The 27,648-nt window shown below is 40.2% G+C and overlaps 1 protein-coding gene across 2 annotated transcripts in view; it reads left to right on the top strand.

The window, feature by feature from the left end:
- GMI1 (gamma-irradiation and mitomycin c induced 1) overlaps nucleotides 1-27,648 on the top strand; it is a 391,650-nt gene that overhangs the window by 115,986 nt on the left and 248,016 nt on the right. The window lies entirely within an intron of this gene.

The raw sequence follows: 27,648 nt of genomic DNA, 5'->3' as shown, positions 1-27,648 counted from the left end.
AACTAATTGTTGGAGTTATTTGTTGTTATAACACAGCCTCTTGCTAACTGATCCGTAAGACACAATTATTGTCAACTCAGTATGCTAAAAGGATTGAAGGAGCAATCTTCATCTGAACCAGGAGAATTTCAATGAAGTGGGGGAACTTTTGTGATTACTTTTCATTTGATCTGGGATGGTGTCAAATATATTGCAGCACGAAATTTTGTTCCTTTTGAACTGAGGACAAAATTTCAAATTCCTTTTAACTATAATAGTCTACAATGTGGGTCAGTAGATTGCTAATATGACGTCAAGAAATGACACTAAATGACAAGTGCATCTTTTTAAAGTTAAGTGATACCTTTATGGTACGAAAATTTGAAGGTAATGGATAGATAAACTAGGCCTGACCCCAATATCTAATTGTGATTGATATAGGGGCCCAAATATTAAGCACAGTAGAGTTCATTCTTGTGATGAAGGTCAATCTTGTATTATTTTGCTATTTTTCAAAATCTTGAGTGGGTGTGGTGATCTACATTTTCTGACACAATGACAAGTTCATCTTTTTAAAGTTAAGTGATACCTTTATGGTATGAAAGCTATTTTTCAAAATCTTGAGCATGTGTGGTGATCTACATTTTCTGACACTAAATGACAAGTGCATCTTTTTAAAGTTAAGTGATACCTTTATGGTATGAAAATTTGAAGGTAATGGATAGATAAACTAGGCCTGACCCCAATATCCAATTGTCATTGATATAGGGGCCCAAATATTAAGCATAGTAGAGTTCATTCTTGTGATGAAGGTCAATCTCATATTATTTTGCTACTTTAAAATCTTGAGTGGGTGTGATGATCTACATTTTCTGATGATTTAAAATACCTAAGAAGAATTGTACAATCCATACTATTATTCTTTGAGTTTGAGAAGGAGCAATTCTTTCAATCATTTTCCTCACATTTGATTGTTCAGTACAATAATGATTTCAGAATCAGAATATCTGGTCATACTAGGTTCTAGTTGATATTGAGAACATGTAGTGTTGGTGTTTGTTGTATACTGTCAAAATTTTAATGTAATAGGAGCGAAGAAGGCATTTTTCGATAGTTATTTGAGATGACAAAGAAACCTTGTGATACAGCATTGATGTTTAAATATATTTTAAAATGGCAACCATTTAAATCTGTTTCTTTTGTTTGTTATAACTTGTTAATTTTTCTTGGGGCTATATTGTTCTTTGCTTTAGATAATTGCATTTCATTATTTACACATTGAACTCACCCCACAAGATTATAACATTATTTAGTAACATATTCAATTATGTATAAAGAACAATATCATCAATACTGCAGCGGAACATAAAGGAGCAATAGAAGAAAAGCATTCACACATAGAGACACCAGGATTGGTCGGAGACCAAGGAAAAACCCCACAAGGGGGAAAACCCTTTCAAATTCATACTTCTTATTAGATTGTCATTGAATGTTTCAGCAAAGAGAGAGTACAATGATCCATATCTTCAACCACAAAACTATCCAGCAAAATCAACTAAACAACATCCAAGAGATGAACCCAACAATGCTAATAATCAAAACCCTGATTCAGAATCTTGCGGTCAACTGTCATCAATTGTCAGAATCTGCGTGTCAACTATGGTAAATTGTCGAAATCAAACCCTAGGTTCCAATTGCATGGAGAGAGAGATGTCCGTGTGGTTGAAACCCTCCAACTGCACTCATAGGGTTGCGTGCCTATAGTTGCAACTGTAAAATATCTTGTAGCATCCCTATGGCTGAGAACCAAAAACCTTAATCACACGTGTGAGCTTCATACACTGGAATTTCGGACCTGTGCGAACCAACCTCAAACCTGTGCGAGCCAAAACAAACAAAGAATAATGATAATTATATCCAAATGAGTGTCACTTGACTCGTATTTATAGCCATCCAAGGGTGTGTCCAATTTTAATAGAGGGCCGACCTGATCAAAATTGACATTGTGGGCTTCACTTCATAAGTACACTTTCCCTTGTCCAAATCCAGTGCTTCAAAGGTCAAAATTGGTCCTCTCGAAAAGAGGAATCTAGTCCCATTATTGGAGTTTGTCACTGAGCTGTCCAAAGGAGGGAATTTGTCCTTGAGCTGCCAAAATTAACACTCCCTCTCAGCTAGGGATAAATTAAGACTGCAACATGTCCCATCACATGTATCTTGTCGACAAATGTCGTCCTTGTATATTGTGCTCATCTTTGCTAATTTTCCTTATGCTACTTTGATCATTATCTCCGCTCATAAGCTAAACACTCTCGAATCTAAAAGAAGAAGAATTTGACATCGGAGGGGAGTCTAAGCTACCACCCTCTATTCATCGGAGAGCCACTGCTACCACCTAAAAAACTCTGCCAGTGGGGAGCCTAATGCTACTACCCGGGAAACATCAGAGAGGTTAACGTCAGGGAGCCTTGCTCAACTTGGAACCACATTGGGGAGCACATCTCAAACCAGAATCCAATGACAATGAAGAAAGTCCTATGGGGTACTCTCGTCTCATGTCATCTCATAGGGGAGCATAACGTCTTTCACCCTATATCAAGCAATAGGCGAGATACCACTTACCAAGCAAGGATCACAACCATCCCATTTTGTAATCAATGGGTTAGATACCACTTTATATATGAGGTAAGGATCACAACCATCTTATTTCCTGTTGATCTTCCCAACAATGACCCAGAGGAGTCATGTGGTAGAACACCTGCATCATAATCCAACTTAGGTGAGATACCTGACTTACCAAAGGTAAGAATCACACACCCCCAAGCTCTCTCAACCCGTTGGCTAGATGGGGAGCGACAATCCCAATTGGGGTATACTCTGCATAGACCAAGATAGGGGGAGATATCTGACTTGTCAAAACAGACAAGGATCACACACACCCTATGGGTAACAATAGGGGATATAACCGACCTATTGCAAGAGTAGGGATTACGCACCTTATTGTCCGGAGTACCCTCCACCCCTAAAGCTCGCCGGCTCAATTCCTCACCCTGGGAGCTCAGACAGGGGAAGAGCTAGCCCAATGTCCTCGATCAAACCTGCTCTCTATAGATCAAAAGCATATCAACATGCTCATATCTGATACTTGCTTAAACAAAAAGTTCAATCATAATGCCTCATACATTACCAAGAGAAACAATCCTCTGATCTCCTGTTCATGCAATACATTACATCAAATTTTATGTTATAATAAATACGTCACAAAAGGATACCTTATTCATCCTCCTCTCTTTGAGGTAGCAACCACAAGCCTAAGCTTGTCTCATATAACAACACTGTCTCAACACAAGGAGATATCTCAGTCCCAACAGTATACGTGATGCTCTTGTTAATAATGTTTCTAGCCCAAACATCATCAATGCATCCATGTAATCGTACATCTCATAACGTATATCTTAGACCAAGATTGATTGTCCCATGTAGATTATTTCAAAATGTGCTTAGCAACAACTCAGTGTTTATGAAGGGACTCAATCATGAATCGACTCAGGTTGTTCTCTGCAAAACATATATCGAAATGGGTGTTCACAAGGAACATCAATGCTTCAATCAACCTTCGGTTGCCAAGTCAGGTTCAACAATATTTTTGCATAACTTCTTGAAATTCAATTCCATTGGGGTGTCCAAGGATTTGTATTTAATCATGCCAAATAAATTTACGACATCTTTTCTTTTTCCAAACTTCTAATCCCATAAAGTAATTTATCATGCCAAGATTCTTCATCTTGAATTTTAGAGGCCAACTCCCTCTTCCTTTGATCATTAGAGGCTCATTACCTATCAAGAATAGATCGTCAACACATAAAACCAAAATCAAAGGCATACCCTGGACCGCCTTTGAAGTAGAGGTTCGAATCGGCACATCTTCCAGGCTTCACTAGGTAACTGTCAATGTGGACATGTGAGGCTAATGCTTTCTGCAATCATAATATTGACCAAACCAATATGCTCAACCTCAAACAAATTAATACCGTGCAATCAAATCAACTAAGTCTATTTATCAAGCCTTAAATGCCAAACCAAAACTAATATTAAAGCTATTAAAAGTTTCTACCAATATCACTAACAAACTCTTCAGACCAGGTGCTAGGAAGAGCTCACACCCAAATACTAGGTTACAACTTTATCCATTGTCATGTCAACAACTTTTTGTTTATCAAGCAATATCCAACCAAACTCTATCAAGCCATCCTCATGATCATCATTTTTGTCCCTAGATGCGAATGCATACACCAAGGATAACTCATATAAGTTTTATCCATTCATCGTGAGATCACTGCATACTGAATCATAATTGATTACACTTCAATCAATGTGTCGAGTGCCATTGATGCCAATACAAAATCAAGAATGAATACCAATATTAGTCACTAAAAGTCATTGTGCCCATATAGCACTGTCATTTCACATCAAGGCAAATCACTATTATTAATGACCAAATCAAAACCCTAACTTGTTATAACTGTAAATTCAATCAATCGAAAAGCCAAAACATATATATGAATTGTCAAGCATAATGACAAAATTCCAATACTACTCATCTATATTAAGTCAATTCAATAAGCCAAATCTTGTCAAACCCTTGCGACTATTACCAAATACTATCATATACTAGCTGAAGTAATCAAGTTAAGGAAAACAACATATCGATATGCATATTTCAACCCCTTGCCAACACAAGATAAGCCAAGACATTCACGTTATTTATAATAAGTCAATCATTATGTAGATCTCAAAAACTTCCCTTCTCATAGAACTCTCCATCATCTGTTCCATGTCTATAGGTCTATAATATTCCTGGTGTGCTCCTTGTTTCATGCATAAGACTTTCGTTTTTGTATGCTAGAGGCTCAACCACACCCATAGGCCTTCTTCTATGTGGTTGTGAGGCTTATAACCGCACCCTTAAGCCTTTCTCCCAGCGGTTGACACTTGGATTATCAGAACTTGCCAAAACCTTTTTCTAGAACATCAGATGTTTATTGATGTCTAAAATCCTTCCTTCAACAATCAAGTGTCTTCTATTCATTTTCCGCAAATAGGTGTTGGGATCTTTTGGAGAGTTTCTCCCTCTGAATGGGAAGCACTTTAATTAACATTAATCAAGACATCAACTAGTCTATCATAATACTGTGATGCATCAACAAAACTGTTAGATCATGAAATCAAAATATATCATATTTCTTAGACATATATGCATCATAGTCATAACATATTAACATCACATATGGACATGACATCAAACGTTCATTAAGGGTGAATGTCATGTAATTAGGGCAGCTGACAAGTGTATCGTCATACTTCAGGGATCATAATCACTTCTTTATCAAATCAGGGAATCCATTCCTCTTTTCTAAGCTTATCAGAAACTAAACAGGGTCAACAAGAAGATCTTGAGTATCCATCTTATTGTTACACTTTCATCATCAATGTTACCATGCTTATCACAAGCATTAACAATAGTATCAAATCACAATATATCAAAATCAGTGCATCTAGGAAATTCATCATGTCCAAAATGTAAGATTCTTGCCAAACATCAAGTGCATTAATATATCTCGTGTACTAGAGATTAAACTCACTTTCATATGTATGCACGAGTAATTTATGAAGGTGATATTCCCATCACACCTTAGGGCTTAGCTTGCCTTCCAATCTTCCAACTGAAATAATATACCATACATACCCTGTAGAATTCAGATACCTGTGTAACATGTAGCTCTTGTTTGTCATTGGAAGTTGTAGTACTTGCCTATTGTAATTTTCAGATGCTACTTTGAAAACACACAAGTGCAAATACTTAGTGGTCTGGCCAGTTCGATTTTGCAGTGCAGGTGATTCAGCAGCAAGATTGAGCCAGTGGTAGAGTAGCAAGTGGCAGAGGGACACCATAGTAGTATTTCGGAGGAGATTCTAGTTTCGTAGAGTCAGAAAGGGGAGGCCGAAATTGATTTCGAGGAGGCTACGCAAGGGTAGCGCAAAGCCTTAAGTGAGCATTTCGATTTTGATGAGGAGAAGCTCGTTTTTTAGTTCTAGAGGTCGAGAAGATTTTCTGGAGTGTTGGAGAGAGAGTTTCTCAGTGAACAACACACAAGACGACTAGATTGGCAACAGTTCCAGGATGTGAGCATGAGAGGGTCTATGTTAGGGTGACGCAGGGCTTACGCAAAGTAGGTTGGACAACTTGCTTTTTAGAGGCAGTCAAGTGCAAGGATTGTTCAGAGAGGGTTTATCCCTTAGTATATTTTTGCCAGTATTTCTCGTGTAAAATTGTCCGTTTGGTGACATTTTATTGTACTCACAAATACTGTTGCTGCATAATAATAAAAAACCTCATTGCTGCATCGATTTTCCCACATTGGGTTTTTCCGGGGACTTTTATCCAAAAATAACAGTGTCATTTTTATGTGTGCATGCTAGCATTTCTCAGTCTCCAATGGTTTTATTTTCTGCAGTAAATTTTTGAAGATTGCAATGTGATTAATTTGTTGTTACCGTACCAATAAACTGCATAATTGATTTATAGTTAGAAGGATTAATTCCAGTCGCTACAATAGAAATTTCATACAAATTTTCACATGGTATCAAAGTGAGTTTGACAGAAAGGAAGCTTAGAAGTGGAGAAAGGAAGCTCAGAAGCTCAGAAAGGAAAAATCGTTGTTGAAAGGGAACAAGAAGACAAATTTTCTGGGGTTGCGCAGTGCCTAGCCATGTAGTGCAAATTGCTGGGCAATGGTTCGATTTTCTAGTTGCAATTGCAGGAAAGCTCAAATTGTCCAGAATAGTAATTCCAATACGCAGAGGGAGTAGCAACAGCTCAATATTTTCGCTGAGAAGATTTCTTGTCTGGGCACAAAGGGTTTTGTAGCAGTTTCTAGGTTAGAATTAGTGTCGGGTGGAAGTGAAAGTGCACACACAGATCGAGGACTTTTTAGATTTTCTTACAGGGTTTCAGTTCATGTTTTTTTGGGGGAGATCCATAATTTTCCAGTTACAGAAGGCAGTTCGAGTATGCCAGACTAGCCAATTTGAGTTGTCGGGGTTACAGTTTGCATGCTTGTTTTCAAGAAAAGGACATTCAGAAAGGCTAAGCGAGTAGTTCGAGGAAGCAGCTGAAGTTAGAGTGAGGTAGACAAAGTAGTTTTGCGCATTCCAAGAGCGAGTGCGAGTTTCAGAATAGGCAGTTGAGCAAGAAAACAAGAGGAGATTCTAGTTTTGAGCTTTTGTAGAGATGGCCACAGTGGGGCTTAGAGATCAAGACGGATTGGACGGTGCCTCCATGTATGTCATTTGGAAGGCCAGGATGTCCTTTCTCCTTGATGAGGATGGTTTGAAGACTTGTGCAAAAAACCTTGTGGCAAAACCTATGATGCAGATCTGCCAAAAGAATTCAAGAAGGAGATGGGCAAGATGAAGCGAATTATTCTGGATGGAGTCTGGGACCATATATGCTCGCATATATTAGCCAAGTATACTACCAAGGAGATGTAGGATGCTCTCGTAAGGTTATACTAGAATCTTTCTGAGCAACGAAAGATGTTCTCGAAAGAGAAGCCGAGGAACATTAGGATTCATAGGGGTGAAGACATTGATCCCTTTCTCATCGGAATTTAGGAAATCTGAGATCAACTTGAAGCTGTAGAAGCGCCTCAAGATACAAAGCTTATTCATTTGGCCTTGAATAATGTATCAGAGGATTGGGAAATCTTTGTCCAAGGTATTCTGGGATGATATACATTATGAAGGTGGGACAGGATGTTGTTAAACCTGTAGCAGGAGGAGATGAGGCGAGCACTATTGAAGACCTCCATCAGCGACAGCAACAACAAGGGATTGAAAGGTGTGAAGGAGGAAGATAATGTGGCCCTTGCATGAAAAGGTCCTAGTCAGGGACAAGGTTCGTAGGGGGAGAAGAAGAAGAAGAAGGTTTGTCCAAGATCAAGTGCTTTAGGTGTGGTGAGTTTGGCCACTACAGTATTCAATGTCCTCAAAGGAAGAAGGACAAACATGAGAAGTAGGACCAAGCCACAACATCAGTAGAGATAGAAAAGTTGTCCTCGTGGCTGGAGGAAGATTGTTCTATGTTTGCAGCTATACCTCTAGGAGTTAGGCGGGGCAATATGGAGCTTTAGTCCCAGAGCAGTGCAAAGATTTGCGCAGGGTCCCTTGAGGAGTGCATCTGTAATGACCGATCTCTAATATAGGGAGCACAAGAATTTGGTATGTTCTATGCTTAAGAGCAATTTACTTCAATTTTCTTGTTAGTTCAATATGAATGACCAGTTAGCAATCACATAAGCATGATAGTAAAATGTAGATAGAACATAAACATAAACAATAGAAAACAACCAAGACAAGAGGACACAAGATGTGGCACCAGCCAAGGACAAACCCCAATGTGGGGAAACCCTTGATCAATTCTTCTTATATTCTTCAATAGTTCAACAGAGAGAGAGAGAGTACAAATATACAAAACTGATATTTATGACAACAGTAGAAATGTCCATCATTTTGCTAATGATGACTGTTTTAAGATGCAGCCCTGAATTCTTGTGACAGTCTTCAAACATTCACAAAGAGTGTTGTAGCACATCCTTTTAGTAGCTCATCAATCTAGTAGCCATCAGCATAACGCTGCTGCAACATTCCTTTGATTGCTCGCTGCTCTTGCAATTCTAGTTAGGGCACAATATGCAACCCTTAACCTTCCACATTGTCAGCAAACTAAGCCCTTCTAGGGCTGCGGTCCACCTAGGAGAGTCTCCTCTTTAGCCACGCTGCCTCCTGTAAGCAATGTACACCTCAATGCTGCCTTGGAACAACCTTAGCTGCTTGCTATGGCTTGCAGCCTAGCAAAGCAACTAGCTATAGCTGCTGTCTCCTACAACTGGCCCAAACAAGTCCTTAACTCATGGCTAGAACAACTTCCTTTGTCATGCTGTCACCTACAACAAACATTGTCCAGACAACTCATTGAGGAGCTTCTCCAACCATACAGCTTCACACGAGGCCATACTTGCACCTATGTATTCAGCGTCAACGGTGTTCAAAGAAACCGACTTGTGCTTCCTACTCATCTAGGATATCAAAGCAGAACCCAAAGAGAAACAACACTCAGAAGTGCTTTTGTGATCCACCATAATGCCTGCCCAATTCACATGCTAACATGCTTACTATGCTCCTGGTACAATTATGTGGGAGTTTGAATGGCGTTTGCTATTTTGTCGGTTTTTCATTAACAAGCTATTAAACATGCTTACCCTTCATCTTGAAGACAAATAGGTAGAATTTTTAGAGGAATGTGGTATGATAAGGAGGTTGATTTAGCTTTATGGATTGTTGTTTGTTGTGTCACGTAATTTTTTCTCATTTTTTAGAATTTGGGGTAGATTGCTCTTGTTTCCTGTTGGTCATATGTGATTTTAATTTCTCTACATGAACGTGATTGGTTTTGTGAGTATGAGAACCTAGGAAATAAGACTTAAAAGCCATGTGATCCCAAGGAAATATAAATGGGAAGAGAGATATTAGCAGCTGCAACATGACATACTCCATATGTTTGAAGTGGAAAAGTACAAATATTTCTTGATTTTTTAAAGGAAAGTGATATGATAATTAGGAGGATTTACCCTTTGAGGATTACTATCTGTTGTTTAATGTGACATTTTTTTTTGTTTCCCTTCTTCCAGAATTTGGGGTAGATCCTTGTTTTGTAAGATTGATCTTTTTTTTTTTCCTGTTGTTCATGTGTTATTTTTTTTGTATAGATAGCAGGTATTGACTATGAGAAACTTAGGATATCTATTTTATGTCTTGAAAAGAATCTTGTTCGATTGAGATATATTTTGTTGAGGAAATGTTAAGAGTTGCAACATACTGCCATTTTCCAACGACAAAGTACTTACCTCCAAAATTTTTAATTGGCAGAGTACATGCATTCAATTGGATTTGAGTCCTTAGTAAGGATTGTATGTTTAAGTATGTTGTGTTTATCATAGACTAGTGAAGGAGTAGACCATGAAGGGTGAAATCTAGCCCATTGGAGACATTGCTTTAAATTGTGAAAGGCATGTTGCTTCTATTCTTTAGGACCGTTACCACTCAAACTATCAGGGGACTTAAAGGGGTTCCTGAGAGGGCAACTGCTAGGTTAAGGGTAACGGTGGAGGCTTAACCCACTGTCACCATAGCTAAGACTTCCTGCTCTTTACATACTTTTGTCGATGGGAGGAGTCCCGGTAGTGTTGGGATCACTTGTAAAATATATGTCAATGGATAGGTGCGAAGTGACCCTGAAAACCCTTTCCCGATGATGGAGTGAAGAATGGAGCTTGCTTTCTCTTTAAGCAAGGGACTTGGTCCACTAGGGATAAGGGGTGAGGATTGGAGGGTTGAGGGAGAAATGATAGGCTTCTAACGAGTTTCTCAATCCCTGTAATCCTTGGGAAGTTTGGATTCCCAAATGGTCCTTGACAAATAATCTTTATTGAGAAGTGGGACCACATGGCGCCAAGTGGACCTAGCCCAAGTTCGGGATGGAATGTAGCGACCAATGATGTTCCTATCTTGGACAAGGTGAGGGGAAAGGACCAAACAAGAATATTTGCTTCAAAAGGTTGAATTGGTCCTATTAAGGTCTAGCCTTGGGGATGCCTAGGCACAATTCGATCTTAGAGCTAGGGCTTGGGATTCCCGCAGATTCCATTGTTGTAACTACCTCAAATTTGGAGGGAGGGAGGGGACCCACCAATGTAGTAGCCTATAGGAGATCGAAGTTTTTCCTTGGGCCAATTCCTGGGAAATTGATGCCACAGGTGACCTAATGGGGCTAGACTTGGGGGAAAAGGGGAAAATGATAAAGAGAGAGTTAAAATGATCACCCTTTTTGAGGGATCAGTGCCTAGTTCACTTGGGGATATGGATTCTGTTAGTGTCAGTCACTTTAGCTTGTCACCAGTGATCAAATATGCTCTTACAAGGTGTTGTTAGGGTGTCAAGTCAAATTTTTGTCATTTCAGTGAGTCTTCAAATAAAAATTTGGTCACCAGTAGTTGTGTCTAGGTCACTGCTACTCCCTTCACTTACTCATGGTTCTCATCAGTGATCATGGTCATTGTCTTCTTCGAGGTATCATATCTTCATTTCAGTGTCTTGGGTCATGAAATGGTCAAATTCTTCATTTTAGGTCATGGTCTAGGGTTTCACTCCATGTGTCATCATGATACCATAGGTCAAAACAAAAGCATGTCCATTATGTAATTCAGTGGGTAAAGGGAGTTAGCAGCTTAGGGAAAGCAAAATAAAGGTAAAGGTAATGTTTTATTTCAAGTAAGATAATGCTGCAGTACACTACCTCGTCTCATCATTTCTCATAGGGACAGTTTTATTCAAATTATGTTTCTGAGCAGCTTAGGGAAAGCAAAATAAAGGTAAAGGTAATGTTTTATTTCAAGTAAGATAATGCTGCAGTACACTACCTCGTCTCATCATTTCTCATAGGGACAGTTTTATTCAAATTATGTTTTTGACCAAATGGAGAATCATTTTACAAAAGTGAAAGAGGTTTTTGTCAATGATAGGCCAAGGAACAACAACCTCCTTCAGTTTATGCACGTGTTATAACTTGAGAGAAATGCCCAAACTACACTTGCTACAAGAGAGTCGCTGTACTTCTAGACAGTTTGACTTCAAGGCAGTTTTTTAGGGATTTGTAGAAGGTGTTGGCAGTGCTCAAGAACTCTATTGTGTAGTAGACATCCTAAGCTTTCCGATGGTACCTTCAAATTGTAATTTGGATTAGTGGAAGGCATCGAAAAATGCTCTGCAAGTTGGCGCTACACTTTTGTCAAAGACACCCTAGGTTTTTGGAATGAACTTGGGAAAATCAATTTTTCTCCCTGATGGAGTGTCCAAATTACATGCTTGAGGTGTCTGTCTTGTAGCAGACTTCAAGATCTCTCCAATGAGCTATCAAGTTCGCAATTTGGAGCAACTTAAGGCCTCCAAAAGTGGTTTGCAAGTTGGTGCTACGCTTCTGGATACACCTTGGGAGAATGGATTTTTGAAGGCCTTCCCATGGGTCATTTTCAAAAATTCAAGGTGTTTTGGAAACTAGACTTGAAAATCTAGTTGTCCGTTCTTTCAGATCTTCATTTTGGACCTCAGGAAGACACCTTAAAGTGGGCTCAAAGACGGCGCTGCGCTTCTACAAATTTTTGTGTTTTTCATTTAAATTTCACTGTGTAAATTTCCTAGTTTTCAGTTTGACTTTTTCAAGTCAAAACTCTTGATATAATTGAAGTTACTTCAAGGTTAGATGATGTAAGCATGAATAAATAGAGATGATAGGTTGTTTTTATGGTTTATTAGGCCACATTAAGGAAGCAAAATCCAAAACAAAGTCTACAAGAAGTGTTTGTATTTGACCTTCTCACTCTCACTTGTTGGTTGAGAGAATCTTGGAAACAATTCCATCACCTAGGAATTCGATTCCTAAAGATGGGGAAGTGGTTCAATTGAGTCTATATGTAGCAATTCTCATTCAGAGAAAGGGGTTGGAATTTTGTGGAGCAGGCTTGTATGCTTATGTTTTCTTTAGCTAATACAGGAGCAAAGTCAACTATATTTCAGGAACTCTAGTTCAGTGAGTCTATGGTGTTTGTTTCTTTTTTCTATCAGTTTTAATGGATAAATCATCTCTCTTTACATGCTTTATGTTCTTCCTATGAGTTTCTTTGCAGTTATATAAACAAGAATCTTGAAATTAAGCTTTGTTTATGTGGAATTCATAGTTGTGTTTCCCTTCTTCTAAAGCTAATGAATTCATGCCTTCACATGCTCATTAGTCTCTTTTAAACTCACAAATTTATGCTACATTGACAAACACTCAAATTGCACCAAAACATACAGACATCTAGCTCCTATTATACTTGTTTCTGCATACTGGAAGCCTAGACCTAATTACTTGTTCTAAACCCTTGTCCAACAAACTTAATTCACAAGTACTCAGAACAAACTTGCATATCAAGCCTAAAACCTTGTTCTTTACAACTTCGCATTGACAAATCTTTTTTAGAGAACCTTCTTTGACTCTGTACGGCTAGCTACTAAGCTGAAAGTGGTTCGAGGTTACAGTTTTTGGTTTGCTCCTCAACCTAGGAAATTATAGGGGATAACAGATTCAATGATAATGATGAGTAAGAACTTGGTTTCTTGATCAAGGAGTCCCGGAAAGTCAACCTCATCCAATGTTGAGAGAAATAAAAGAAAAGTAACCTTCAAGCATTTATACTTCAAAGCAAGTGAAGCAAGCTTCTTGAGATAAATAAATCTCTAGGACATTTCATTCATATAACATTGGCCCACACTGGTCCATACATTAAATTAGCTAAAACATGCTCAATTTTAGATTTCAATAATGCAACACCTAGCCCTAATTTTAACAGTATGCAGTAACAATAATAATAGAATTAAAATTTACTTACAATGTTTTTTTCCGAAGAAAAAGCAAACTTTTTATTAAGAAAATAAAAAGTTACATTGCATATGCTGTGAGCATTTCAGTTGCTTCTATTTGACTGCTCATGCAATCAAAAAAGTGACAACCTTTCTGCCATTTGGATCAGACTGTCCTCAAAAAATTCAGCTGTAAAATAATATCATAAACAACTGATATATATTGTTCAGATTTGTTCATCTTAAGACCATCCTCTCCTACAAGAGAGCATCCAAATAAAAACCAAAAAAAGTATATTGGGTCTCCTCAGTGTAGAGAGGAAAACAACGCATTACAATACGTATATGATCATAGTGTCCAAGAGAAAATAAGAGAGCATAGTTTTCAAAAGAACTTTTTGTTGCTGATATAGAGTCCGTAAAATAAAACTGTAGCTGAACGAAAAAGAGTAAACATAAAACAGTCATTGATGAAATGCATAGGGTGGCTGATCGGATGATTGAATCTGTCCCTGATGGTCTTCTACTATTTTCCAGACTCCCATAATCTGCTGCAAACCTTCCTTAGAAAGCTGGTCCGCTGAAGCATTACTGTCCCTGAATATATGACATATGGAGAGGCTGTTGAAAGATGTTTTTAATTCCTGCAATTCTTCCAGTAAAGGCTTCAGAATTTGATTTTTGCATAAACTTTTTCCATTAACCCAATTTATAACGTTAAGGGAATCTCCAAAGATCTGAATTGTGAAGATGTTTCTTTGTAGAAGCCAGCAGAGGAGAAGTCTCAATGCCGACAACTCAGCAAAATTATTTGATCCTGTCCCTAGGCCTACAGAGGCTTTGAGAATGTGATTTGCTTTTAAGTGAATAACAATACCAGCTTCTACCCTGTTGTTTTGAGAAGCTCCGTCAAAAAAGGCCCAGGGGATGCCTTCTTTAATGATTACAGTCTTGTTTTGGGCTTGGGATTTTTTAGTTTCTGGGACAGGGATGGACGAATAAATGGAGACACAATGTATAGCAGTGACATTTACCAGAGTTTCCTTATCTTGAAAAAGACTCCTGTTCCTAGCAATCCAGAACCCCCAGCAAAAATTAAGGGGAAGGTTTCTCATGTTCCCATCAGGGTGATTTTGCCACCAATTTGCCCAGACTTCTTCCAAGGACCCATTTCCCCATTCTGCCTGAATGTTTAGCAATTTCTCTACCTCCCCCCATATATTTTTTGTTTCATTACAGTGGATAAAAAGGTGATTAATAGTTTCTGCATCAGATTTGCACACAGGACATCTCCCTGGGCCGTACATATACCTTGACTGAAGTATATCCCAGGTTGGGATTTTGAGTTTTAACAGACACCAGAAGAAAAGTCTAGCCTTGGCCGGACACCTGAGCTTCCAGAGGTGCTTCGACCACCATTCTGGGTCTCCCCATCCCTTCCTCGACATAATGTAATTGTATCCACACTTAGGAGAGTATTCTCCAGTTTCGCCATGAGCCCATATCAGCGAATCCGGACCATCTTTTAACCTGACATTTGATCTGATGAGTTCTTGTATGTAAGAGTTCCATTCGTTCCTCCATCTGATATTCATTCCTAGATCTTCCCCATCTTTCCAAGCCTGTCCCCACATGGTAGATTGGCCTTCCTTTTCCACCTGATTTAAAGTAAAAATGCTCTTACTCTCTAAATGTCTGATAAGCCTTGGGGATAGGGCATACTTTTCATTGCAACCTATCCAGGGGTCCAATCCTGTCTTCAGGTTCCTTCCATTCCCTATCTTCCACGCCAGTCCTTGTTCTATCACCTTGAACGACTCCACCGTTGCTTTCCATATGACTGAGGCATTCTTCTTATTTTTTACCGGGTTCCTTATCCAATCTTCCAAAGGAACTAGATCTATATATTTCCTTTTCACCACTTTGGTCCATAAATTTTCCATCGAAATTAAGCGCCACCCTGATTTTGCTGCCAGAGAGAGACTAAAGTCGGGTAGACTTTTTATCCAATGTTTTACAACTCGGACTCGGACTCGGACTCGAGGATCGACTCCGACTCGGTAATGACTCGGCCGGCTCGATTTCAATGACTCGGTCGTTGTAAAAAATACATTAAATATTTATTTTTTTTATAAAAAAACATAATTTTAAATATTTTAAACATAATTTTAAAGATTTTCATTCAAGTTTCCAAACACACAACATTATAATATACATGGAAGACAACATATGATCAAACTTTCAAAGTAGGCTCATGAACCAATCCATTATATCAAAATGGTACGGTGGTACCCAATGGCAATAGTAAATACATAGTCAACTGTAGTCTGTCATACATGATCAAAGACTCAAGAGTCAAAACAAAATACAAATAACCAAGGAGGCTAGTAGCTACTGCCAGAGGAGCCAAGATCATCTCGACCAATCTCTGGATCATCATCATCAGAGTCAGACAAGGGGCCCCATCAATGACCAGTACTGGCTACTGCTAGAGTTGCCAACATCATCTAGCTCAGTGTTACTTGGGAGCAGGAGCGGAAGTGGGGAGCGAGAGCGAAAACGGGAGCAGAAGCGACATTTTCAGAAGCTCCAGGTTTGAGAGCGAATCCCAGAGGAGTTCAACAACCAATGTCACTAACATCAAGGTACACAGAGGGATTGGTGCTCTTGATTAAATACGAGTTCCATACCCTAATACATGACAAAATTCAATGGAAACATTGCAATCCTCCAATCCTAAAACCCTGAAAAAATGATAAGTCTGCTGGATTTTGAATGAAATCTAAAATTCTACTTTCTCCATATGAAATCCAATGAGGCTGGAACCACTCTTAAACATCCTGAGTCATTTCATGGTAATGTTAAAAATTTAAGTAAAAGGATGAAAATGAAGATTAAGGAGAATGTCACTTTTACTTTAAGAATTTAACATTACCATGAAATTTGAACATCATATCAATACTAGGAGAGGGGAATGGACCCCAAATAGCACTTAACCAATTTAGAAAACACCTTGGAGTCCCCAACAATCAGCCAAATGTTAAAAAGTTAAAAAAAAATAGAAAAATTGTTGTTTCTTTGGGTGACTGGCTGAATTTAATGACTCGGCCGAGTAGATGTGCAAAACGGCCGGGTTGATCGAGTCATGACTGACTCGGCCGAGTCATGCAATAACTCGGCCGAGTCAGTCATGACTCGGCCTCCCGGACTGGTTTTTCTACCGGGTCACTCCTCAAGGCTTCAACTCGGTTCGACTCGGCCGTTTCGGTTTCGAAACGGCCGGTTTGTAAAACAATGTTTTTATCCCCCATCCTCCCCATTCCTTTGGCCTTGCCACTTTGTCCCAGGCCACCCAAGGAAGCACCGGGTTCTCTTTTGAGCCATCCCACAAGAATTTGCAACATATTCTTCTAATTTTCTCCATAACTCCTTTAGGTACCCAGGTTAATGCTGCCCAATAGACTGGGATGGCCAAAAGCACAGATTTAATAAGGGTCAATCTTCCAGCTCTGGAAAGCCATTTAAAACTCCAATGAGAGATTTTGGATTCTATCTTTGCAATCAGCGAGTTCTCGTCCTCTTTTTTATATGCATTTGGTTATAGCCAGAAACCGAAGTATTTGAAGGTGGAGTCCATAGAGCTATATTGAAAGGGAAACAGAGCTTGCAGATGAATCCTCTCCTGTCTGTCCATACCTGCCACTATCAGCTGAGATTTTCTGGGGTTAATCTGCATTCCAGTTGCTTTCAAAAACAGGTCTAGAATGGTTTTTAATTCCTTAAGTTCATTAGAAGCTCCGTTTGAGAAAATCAAGATATCATCAACAAAAAGAAGATGAGAGATGAATAGATTGATTGCTACCTCAATACCTTTTACCTTTCCCTCCCTTCTGGCCTTTTGGATCAGCCTGCTTAAGCCTTCTGCCACTAAGAGAAAAAGCAGAGGAGACAAAGGGCATCCTTGCCTTAAACCTCTCTGTCCTCTAAAGAAAGGGGTTGCTGCTCCGTTAATTAGAACTGCATAGCTGATGTTGGAGATGCACCCCATGATCCAACTGATAAAGTCTGGTTTGAAGCCCAAGTGAGTTAGAAGCAGCCGAATGTATATCCAATTAATTCGGTCATATGCTTTGGATAGATCTATTTTTATTACTGCACCCTTCTTGTTCTTTTGTCTGACACTGTGTAAGACTTCTTTGGTTACTCCGATGGCCTCATGAATTTGTCTTCCATTTAAAAACCCAAATTGCTCCATTGAGATGTGGCTCGCCAGAATAGGTTTGATTCTGTTTGCTATCACCTTAGCAATAATCTTGTATATACAATTGCATAAGGAAATCGGCCTGAAATCCTCAAAATTCTCAGGGTCTTCCTTCTTCGGGATGAGGGCTATGAAGGTGGCATTGAAAGGACTGTAGACTTCTCCTTTCTTTCTAGATTCTTCTACTACTTCGGTTATTTCTGCACCAATCAAATCAAAAAAATGAAGGAAAAGCTCTATAGTCCATCCGTCCGGCCCAGGACTTTTTTCTTTGGCCATGGATTTCATTACTGACTCTACTTCCTCCTTAGATATCGGGCATAACAACTCCTCTGCTTCTTCCTCCTCAACAAATCTTGGGAAGCATTGAGCTGTTTTTATTACCTCAGCAATGGTAGCCTCGCCTGGGTCTGCAAATAAACTCTGGAAGTGCCTCTGTCCAAGGCCTGATAATGAATTGAAAGACCGAAACTCCCTCCCTTCTTCGTTTTTTAGGTTCCATATGGTGTTAGGAGATTTCCTCCCTTTAGCTTAGTTGTGAAAAAAACTGGTGTTCTCATCTCCAGATTTTAACCAAGTCGCTCTACTCTTGAGCCTCCATTCCTCTTCTTTTGCCAATAGAATTTGGTTCTGAAGTTTCTCAAGGTGGAGAATCCTTTCTTTTGAGACCTGGGTAGCGTATCCATCCTCCTCTATGCTTTCCAGCTTTTTCAGTTCTTCACTTATCCTGGATTGTTCCTCATTCTGCTTTGCCTTCCTATCTTTTGCCCAGAGAATGGTCACTTTCTTCAATCTTTTGAGGTTTTCCATAAACAGGAAGCCTTTATCCTCAATTGAGCTATTATCCGGGTGTCTCCAGGTTTCTTTGAAGAGATTGGTAAAAGAAGTTTCTTGCAACCATGAAGAATTAAACTTAAAAGGTGCCGGAGGCTTTAGAGGGGGAATGGAGAGGTCTAAAAAAACAGGGAAGTGATCAGAAGACCCCCCTTCTTCAACCCATTGTCTGAAAATAGGGACCTTTGAGGCTAATTCTTCAGAGATGAGGAAACGGTCCAGTCTTTTCGCCACTCTAGCCTCCCCTGCTCTTCGATTCCTCCAAGTCGGCTTTAGCTTTAACGGGTTAACATCTATAAATTTGTTGACCGTTAGGAGGTTTAGGAAAAAGTCCGTCAAAGGATCTTCCCTAGCCGATGGTCCCCATGCCTTCGCTCTCCCTACGGAGAAATTTAAATCTCCTCCCATCACCAAGTGTTTTGTCCTCAGCAGCGATTTGGACATCAAATCGTTCCAGAAAAACTCCTTCCTTGACAGGGCCCGTATACATTGAGAATAGTAATAGGCAATGCAAAATCTGGGGATTGAATTTCCATACCCATCACCTGCTTCATCCCCAACTGATTTGGCACCTTTATTCTCCCTTCCTTGAAACCTATTGCCAATCCCCCTGAATGACCATCTGAATCCACTGCTGAGAATTTCCAGCCTGGGAGGAGAGCATTTAGTCTCAATTCTACTTCTGCTCCGTTCCCTAAAGTCTCTTGCAGAAAAAGAATCTCTGATTTTGAATTTTGAATCATCTCTCTAAGAGCCAGTCTTTTGGGTTTATTGGCTAAACCCCTACAATTCCATGATGTCAATATCATTTTATAACATTTTCAGGGGTCTGCATTGCTCTAAGAACCCCAGTGATGGACTGTTGTTTCCCATCAGCTACATCAAACTTTGCTTTTGTCTTGGCCTTGGCTAGGTTAGACTTCCTACCTCTTTTATTTTTGTTTTGGCTTTGAGAGGGGAGCTGACCTATACCGCCTACTGATTCTGAGGATACAGGCTTGCAATCATGGGATCCGAGATTGTAAGGGCAAGGAGTATGGAGGACCGAGGATGCAGGATGAGGCAAACCATCTTCACGATTCAGATCTAGGGAGGGCAAGGCTGTCGAGATGTTTTCCATTGCTCTTTCGCTTTCGGAGGGTTTTGGAGAAGATGCCGGCTCCCCAAAGCTCTCCTCTTTTGCTTTGACAGGTTTCGTCTCCAGGTCCTTGCCCGAACCACTGAGCAAGGCTGCTTCCTGAGTCTGCCCTTCCTGATGAACCTCTGTCTCCAGTCCTTCAGCATTCTGATCCACAAAAGCCTCCTTCTATTGATTGAATTGAGATTGTCTGATGTCCTTCTCCCAATAAGATGATGTCCCCTGAAATCGTCTTCTTCTTCTGCCCAGAGGACATTCCTTGGCAACAAGAATAATAGAGTTAAAATTTACTTACAATGTTATAGAGTATATCCAACTACCATTTCATTTGTTTAATAAAGCTCCAAGACGAGAAATAGCACAAATCCATACATCAAAATTCATACATCTCCAAAAAATATCGACCAAGGTAAAAGTGTGAAATTCTCTATGGTTAGAGAGATCCCAAGTCGAGTGATGATACAAATTAGTGTATCTAACATGAATATATAGCCTCCTAAGGAGTTCAAATTAGCCTATGGGCCTACATTTGCCCCTAATGATAAAATAATGTGCAAATAAAACCCCTATTGGTGACGCCCACCAAACTAGCTCATGAGTGTAAAAATAAGCCTCACAAGGGGCCAAAAAATAATATGTGCATGTCTTAGGGCCCTCCAAAGGCTCAATAATATCATGAAGTGCCATATTGAGGAATAAATTCCTATATGATGGACAAGGGGGTGGCCCCTTGTTCTCCAAGTAGTAGATCTGTGGTGCTCCCAATGGGTGTGAGGGCACATAGATGAACCCATGGGTCTCCATATGAATCAAAGATCCTCTACGAGGGTCCAAGTGGTGGAATGAATGTGACCATGACATCGTACAAGTTTTGCGACACCTGTCAAGAGTGTGGGGCTCCTGTGGGGGCCTGTTGGGCATAATGTACCACGCATATCATCATCATCCAAAAAGTGGATCACTCTTAATCTCTGAGCATCCATGAAGATCTGTGGAGTGCTGTCTGCTATTATGGACGCCAATGCCTCTCTATGCACACCCTATATAGGGAGACCAAAACCAAATGGAAATCACCTGTAATCCTGCATAAGATCCAATGTGTGTCCTAGGCTTCCAATACAACCAGTAGTTAAAATAATTGGGTAAAAGAGCTTAAAAATCATGGATAACAACGAGGGCACTTCATAATGGCATGCCCTTCTGTAGTGGGCTTTAGCATGTGCTAGTGTCTCTAGGCTTCGAAGGTCGATAGCCAATTCCTCATTAGCTGGTTTAAGCCCTTAAATGGGATAGTATGTCCAATGTACATCCCTCTAATGGGGGTGGCAAGTGACAAATAATTGAAATGGAATAGGGAATGAAAGGGGCAGTCCTGGGCGACATAGTGGGGCATAGGGGTAGCCAGATAAGGGGAAACCCACAACTGGGTATGTAATGTATAGGAGGGAGCAATCGTGGTACATGAGGTACCCCAGCCTTGATTTTTCCACCCTTCTTTATATACCTTTTGCCTTTTATGAATTTTCTTTAATTAACTATTTGAGGCTCAATGGACAAGAGCATAATGTGTAAGATATAGCAAGTGATTACCGCTTTTTAGGTAGGGCGATTCATTGCCTTCCATGGGTTGGGACAATCATGGTTTCCTGAATGATAGAGGAGGCTCATCTATGGCCTATGGAACTAGGGTGATGGCCATGTATTGGGGTAGAGCTCATGGAATGGATTTTTCCCACGTGCTAATTATGTTGTGCCGACCATCTTTTGCATTTTGTGGTACAATTAACTATTAAATGTGGCCAATTATGCTTTTCACTTTTTCTTTTAATTGCTTCACCCTCCGGGGCATCATTCTAGGCCTGACGCAAGGTTTGGGCAAGGGGATAGGGAGGCTAGCCCTATGTGGACCCAGAATTGGAATGTGGACGCAGGATGGGAGAAAAGATGAATAGGGTTATGTGTATATACTATAGTGAGTGGAAAGGGAGTAATATGTGCGGGTAAAGGAGCGGGACCAAAGTCAGGGTTTCCCAAGTAGTACCACCCTAGAACCAAATGGTCAATAAAGGAGATCCCACAGGACTAAGATCCAAGGATTACAACTAAAAGAGATCAAGGGGAGAAGAGCACAAACTAAGCCCACTCTTACCGCCAAATCCTCCTGTCAATCCATGCCTAGAAGTATCCATGATAAGTAAACCCAATACTCAATTACTAAATGACAAGACATACCTTTAGATTCGGGAGGCCCACGTTCAAACATACGATCTATACAGGTGGATGAGGGACCACATATCTGGCTCAGGTGGCAGAGAGTTGGCACAACAAGCTAGTAGAAGGCATCAAGGGGCTGCCTGCTGAGGTTCATCATGGAGAAAACCTTTCTCTTGGGGATATTACACACAAAGTGGTGGGTAACATCTAGCTCCAATTGGGATGTGCTCTCTCTCGAAGTGGGCAAGGCTGTTCGAATGGGAGGTCACGGTAACTCCAACAATCTCTTTGTCACCGTAGACCTGTTATTTGCACATGTCAATATCAAAGCCACGTGGCAACATGTTTTTCACAGTGTCTGATGATCATCCATGCCTAATGTTAGCTCAGGATCCAATATATATATATATATATATATATGTATGTATGTATATATATTGTTTTTTTTGTTTTTTTAATATATGCAATCTAACATGTTATGAGAAACATGATATGTAGTTAGTTCTAATGCAAAACTCATTATGAAATGCATCTTACCCTTACATGCATATAGTACAATGTCAAGTATCAAGGAAAGGAGTGATGCGACTTATTTTGGTCGGTTGAAGACAATGTTCGTCATTAAGTTTGGCAATGTAGTAATAGTCATCCCCGACTTTCCCATGAATCTTGACAGGAACTAACTCTTTGTCCACTAAGACCAAGTCCCCTATTTTATATTCTTTCTTTGGTTTCCACTTCTTGCGTGGCTTGTGATTTGGTCTTTTAAGGATACAAACCTCTTGTGAAGGGAGAATGGGGGAAGGCTTTTCGATGTTATGTGCTTCATAATAGGGACCAGGCTCAATTACATGAGATAGGTAGGTAGGTTCGATGTGAAGGGTGAAGGGGGTCCCATCGGATTGAGGTATGTTAGCATATGATAGATTCATTTGAACGTGACCCCCAACAGTGGCTCCCCATTTCCTAGATAGAAACATCCCCAACACATGAGGAATATAAATAACAACAATGTCCATGAGGAGAGATATGTTGGGGTTCCTAGCCAGAGAAACCTTAAGATTTTTAATGACACCCTCCACTTCCACAGGTTTGGCATTAAATCCACACACCTTTTTGTATTTTCGGGTGATGTTGAGACCCAACCGCTTCATAAAAGTTAAAGGCATGACGTTTGCGGAAGCCCCTGAGTTGAGCATACAATTATGGAGGTAAAGGTCATTGACAACCAAAGTGAGCATAAAATGTTCGTGTCTAGGGTTACGATTGAGAATGTGGATGTTTTGCAAATCCTCAAGTAATTCTTCCTCTTCAAAACCTAAGGACTTCTTAATTTTTTGTCCTTGCTTAGGAAGTTTAGCAATCTCCTTTAGAGGGACAGATTCAATCATCTTTCCGATAGCAACATCCATGTCAATGTTAAGCCCAACATGTTTTCCCTTTTCTTTGTTTTTGGTGTTTTCTCCCTTTTGAGGGCCCTTTTTTTGGTTCAACTTTAGTTTGGGAATCCTTTTTCGGAAGATTCCTCCAAAGGGCTTTCTCTTTGGGAGGCTCTTTAGAGGGGACATTTTTGGGAGGATCTTGCTTGGGAAAAGTGTCCTCTTTGTTAGGTCCTTTGGAGTTTGTGGGGTCTTTATTATTGTATTTGTGGGAATATTGGACCCCTTTGAATCTTCCACTACGCTGATCGGTGTTTAGCATAGACTTATCTTTCTCATCTTTGGCTATGACCTCATTGATGGGAGGATGAGTGTATGAACCTCCAAGTAGAATGTTGAATATATCAGATTCTACAAGGTTAGTTTGCTCATTTGTTTCATCATCATCACTCTCATCACTCTCACTAGGCTCATCTTCAGAGGATGAATCTTGGTCCACTATATTGGTTAGGGCTAAGGTATTTGGGACTTGAGATGAGCTAGGTTTATCCTCCTCACCTTGCTTTCTTGGAAGAGGCTTCCCTTTTGGAACAAAATTTGACTTTTGGGCTTTCTCCAAAGTGGTGATCTTGTTCATAGCGATTCGATCTCCTGAATGAACTTCACCACTAAGTTTGTCCATTTTCTTGAGGATGGTGCAAAGGGTTTCTTCATGTTGATCTTTTGACTTCCTTCTTAGTCTCAGTTTTGGCTTTAGGGAGTTCATCGACATTAATTTTTGAGATATGAAGGTTTTCCTCAACCTGAATTGCCATTTCCTTAGCTTCAACCAATGTGGAAGGTTTCTTATCTCTTAAGGCATAGGTTAGGTGACCCCCAACAACTTTGACAAACTTATCAAGGATGTTGACATCAGAAGGCTTTTAGTGATCAGGGATATCCCATACAACCTGATCAAACGTTTGATTGAATTCATGGAGGTCTTCCCTTCCCTTGGATATCTGATAAAACTTCTTGATGTTGAAGGTTCCCTGGGCATTGCAAGACCGCCTTTTCATGAATAGGTCTTCAAACTCATCAGAATCAGAAAAGCAACGAGGAGGAAGAGTAAGGTACCATTTTCTAGCTTGTCCCTCAAGTGATAAGGCAAACAACATCATGATTCTATCTTCATTGAAGATAAACCTAGGGGACAATTGCCAATAAAATTGTTCAACAAATTCACGGGCACTCATGGTGGCATCTCCCTTGAACTTAGGTAACCATCAGTTGTATTTTTCAGGTAATGGGTTGGGATCATTACCGATCTTCAAAGGAGAAAATACACTAACCAAATGTCTTTGACTTTTGGTCATATTATTGTTGCTAGTGCTTAAAGTATCTATCGTTTTTGGAGTGGAGTCACTAACTTTTTCAAATTCAGGAAGGAGAGCGGTGCCAATAGGTGATGGTTCGCGGTTCCTTCTTGTAGCAACCCTAGTTAATGGAGGAATGTTGTCTCCTTCAAGTAGACTAGGGGTTTTGACAATGAGTGGAGTTGCCAGAGGAACAATGAGAATGTCGTTAATGAATCGAATCCTCAACGATTCACTACGGAGGCAGACCTGCTTCCTCCCCGGCAAGGATGCCAGAAATGTTACCACTCAAACCAGCAGGGGATCTAAAGGGGTTCATAAGAGGGAAACTGCTAGGTTAAGGGCAACGGTGGAGGCTTAGCCCAATGTTACCATAGCTAAGTCTCCTTGCTCTTTATGGGCTTTCACCGATGGGGGAGGCCTTGTAGTGTTTGGATCACTTATAAAGTATATGTGAATGGATAGGTGAGAAGTGACCTTGGAAACCCTTTCTTGAGGATGGAGTGAAGAATGGAAATTGCTTGCTCTTGAAGCAAGGGACTTGGTCCACCAGGGATAAGGGGTGAGGATTGGAGGGTTCAGGGAGAACGAATAGGCTTATAAACAAGTTTTTCAATCCCTATAATCCTTGGGAAACTTGGATTCCTAAATGGTCCTTGATGAATAATATTTATTGAGAAGTGGGACCACACAGAGCCAAGTGGACCCAACCTAGGTTCGGGGATGGAATGCAGGAACCAATGATGTTCCTATCTTGGACAAGGTGACGGGAAAGGACAAAACAAGAATATTTGCTTCAAAAGGTTGAATTGATCCTATTAAGGTCTAGCCTTGGGGATGCCTAGGCACATTTCGATCCTAGAGCTAGGGCTTGGGATTCTCGGAGATTCCATTGTAAGAATTGTCTCAAATTTGGAGGACAGGGAGGGGACCCACTAGCGCAGTAGCCTATAGGAGATCAAAGTTTTTCCTTGGGTCAATTCTCGGAAAATTGATGCCATAGGTGACCAAATGGGGCTAGACTTGGGGGAAAAGGGGAAAATGGTAAAGAGAGTGTTGAAATGATCACCCTTTTTGAGGGATCAGTGCCTAGTTCACTTGGGGATATGGATTCAAGTTTAATGATGAGTAAGAACTTGGTTTCTTGATCAAGGAGGCTCGAAAATTCAACTTCATCCAATGTTGAGAGAAAGAAAAGAAAAGTGACCTTAAAGCATTTATAATTCAAAGCAAATGATGCAAGCTTCTCGAGATAAATAAATCTCTAGGACATTTCATTCATATAACATTGGCCCATACATTAAATTAGCTAAAACATGCTCAATTCCACATTTCAATAATGCAGCAACTTGCCCTAATTTTAACAGTATGTAGCAACAAGAATAATAGAGTTAAAATTTACTTACAATGTTATAGAGTATATCCAACTAGCATTTCATTTGCTCAATAAAGCTCCAAGACGAGAAATAACCCAAATCCATACATCAAAACTTATCCATCTCCAAAAAATATTTACCAAGTAAAAAGTGCAAAATTCTCTATGATTAGAGAGACCCCAAGTCAAGTGATGATACAAATGAGTGTATCTAACATGAATATATAGCCTCCTAAGGAGTTCGAATTAGCCTATGGGCCTACATTAGCCCCTAATGATAAAATAATATGCAAATAAAACTCTTATTAGTGACAATCCCACTAAGCTAACTCATAAGTGTAAAATAAGCCTCACAAGGGGCCAAATAATAATATGTGCATGTTGTAGGGCCCTCCAAAGGCTCAATAATATCATGAAGTGCCATATTGACGAATAAATTCCTCGAAATATGATGGACAAGAGGGTGGCCCCTTGTTCTCCAAGTAGTAGACATGCGGTGCTCCTAGTGGGTGTGAGTGCACATAGATGATTCCATGGGTCTCCATATGAATCAAAGATCCTCTGCAAGGCTCAAGTGGTGGAATGAATGTGGCCATGACATCGTACAAGTCCCGGGACACCTGTCAAGAGTGTGGGGCTCTTGTGGGGGCCTGCTAGGCATAATGTACCAAGCATATCATCATCATCCCAAAAGTGGATTGCTAGAAATCTCTGAGCATCCATGAAGATCCATGGAGTGCTATCTGTTGCTGTGGAGGCCAATGGCTCTCTATGCACACCCAACATTTGCCAATGTAGACGTCTGGGGTTAGGACCCCATATAGGGAGACCAAACTCAAATGGAAATCACCTGTAATCTTGCATAAGATCCAATGTGTCCCCTAGGCTTCCAATACAACTAGTCATTAAAATAATTGGGTAAAAGAGCTTACAAATCATGGATAACAACAAGGGCACTTCATAATGGCATGCCCTTCCATAGTGGGCTTTGGCATGTGCTAGTGTCTCCAGGCTCCAAAGGGGAAGGGGGTTAGCCAAGTACCTTGTTAGGTGGTTTCAGACCTTAAAGGGGTTAGTATGTCCAAGGTACATCCTTGTAATGGGGATGGAAAATGACAAATAAGTGAAATGGAATAGGGAATGAGAGGCGCAGTCCCAGGCCATAGAGTGGGGCATGGGGGTAGCTAGATAAGGGGAAGCCCACACCTGGGTATGTAATGTATAGGAGGGAGCAATCGTGTTACATGAGGTGCCCCAACCTTGATTTTTCCACCCTTCTTTATATACCTTTTGCCTTTTATGAATTTCCATTAATTAACTGCTCGAGGCTCAAAGGACAAGAGCATGATGTTTAAGATATAACAATGATTACCCCTTTTTAGGCAGAGCGGTTCATTGCCCTCCAGGGGTTGGGACAATCATGGGTTCCTGGATGATAGAGGAGGCTCATCTAGGGCCTATGGAACCAACCATGAATTGGGGTAGAGCTCATGGAATGGATTTTGCCCACATGCTCAATATTTTGTCCTGGCCACTCTTGCATTTTGTGGTACAATTTCCTGTTAAATGTGGCCAATTATTCTTTTCACTTTTTCTTT

This window comes from Pinus tabuliformis, chromosome 1_2 (assembly GCF_031772625.1).
Source record: "Pinus tabuliformis cultivar Carrire ecotype Pingquan chromosome 1_2, CPIR1, whole genome shotgun sequence".
NCBI classification, from domain to species: domain Eukaryota; kingdom Viridiplantae; phylum Streptophyta; class Pinopsida; order Pinales; family Pinaceae; genus Pinus; species Pinus tabuliformis.
Note: the sequence above shows the minus strand (reverse complement) of the source record. Positions and strands in the feature narration are given on the sequence as shown.